Consider the following 1,640-nt stretch of genomic DNA (forward strand, 5'->3'; position numbering starts at 1 on the left):
TGAGGGTATGTATTGCTGAGCCTGTGTTTACATCCTGTGTCACAGAACTAACATCAGATCCTTTGGGACTCAATGTTCTACTCAGTTTATAATTACACATGGGGAAATTCTAATCCCTAATGCAGAGTAGTAGGTGATCCCTTTTATCACCCTCCTCATCACCCCTTGGAGTCTATGGTCCATTCTACAATAGGACTGTCCAGGGCACAGTCACATGCCATTTCTACTACTTTTCTACAAGCCTCGGAGATTGCATTAGCAAAATGTTAATATTAGATCATAGCTTTAACACTACACATGCCTATGGATTTCACCTCCATAAAGAGATGTAGTAAAGTGGTTGAGAGTGTGGGAATGAGCCCTTGAGTCAGACTGAATTTAAATCTGGACTTCTTAACTTCTTAATTGTGAGACTGTAGACAAGTGAGAGAACTTCTCTAACCTTCATATATGTATATTTATATCAACATATACCCATGTGATGTTTATTAATTGAGGTTAATAAAAGCACTATCTCATAGAGTTGTTGTGGAATTACATGAGTTAATTCATATAAAGTGTTATAAATGTGTCTGACATATAAAAAGAGCCTGATAGATGTTAGTATCCCTTCCCCTGTTCCTCATCCATATTCATATAAATCAAGGTTTCTCAATCTTGGCATTTTTGACATTTGGGATGAGATCATTTTTTGTTATGGAGCAGACCAGCGTAGATGCATAGCATCCCTGCTTTACCCATTAGATGCCAATAATGTCTCCCCTACACACACACACACATACAAGTTGTTACAATCCAAATTTTCTCCATTGTCAAAAGTCTCTTGGGTGTCAAAATTATCCATATTTAAGAACCACTGGTCTGTCCATATAGCCTTGACTTCTGCCATAACTGCTTTTTGAAAAGTTCTATTTTATGCCTATTTATGGTTCTCAAGCTCAAAGTGCACCAAACTGAATTCAGCATTTTCTTATGATTCCCAGGGATACTCCTTCTCAGGTCATCACTTCCTAAATTACTTTCACCACTATCTGGACAACTAATCCACAAACTAAATTTAAATACCTTCTCGCTCACTACCTTCATCCACTGTCCAAGTCCAAAAGAATCCATCTCCTTGCATATCCTGGACTGTCCTCACAGTTAACTAGCTTTTGCAGTCCCTCCATTTCAAATATGGATTATTCAAACAGTTTTCTAACTTTGATTTGTGTAAAAGATTAGAATTTGGACCATTTTACCTGCCACCGCTGCTGCATACACACACACCTTCTCTTCCTGTTCCCCAATCCTAATCCTTACCAGTATGGTTATAATCATAAATTCAGTTATATTAGTATTCTTGTGTTACATTATTAAGCCTATTTTTAAACCTTATTTACAGCTAATCCATCAAATGCTAGGATTGTTTTCATCTCCATAACTTTTTCATTTGTTCCTTATTATTCCATATATTTTCCCTGATTCTTTTTGAATTTATTCCCCATTTTTTAAACAAATCTCTTCTCTTCTTAGTACATTCAATCATGAAGATTGAATTAAATCTTCTTACATAAACTTTTCAGGAACTTTTTGACCCACTCCCATCTAGATGTTCTCTGTCTATGACATAAATCTGAAATCTTGATATTATTCTTCAT

The sequence above is a fragment of the Propithecus coquereli genome, unplaced genomic scaffold, assembly GCF_000956105.1.
Source record: "Propithecus coquereli isolate 6110/MARCELLA unplaced genomic scaffold, Pcoq_1.0 Scaffold678, whole genome shotgun sequence".
NCBI classification, from domain to species: Eukaryota; Metazoa; Chordata; class Mammalia; order Primates; family Indriidae; genus Propithecus; species Propithecus coquereli.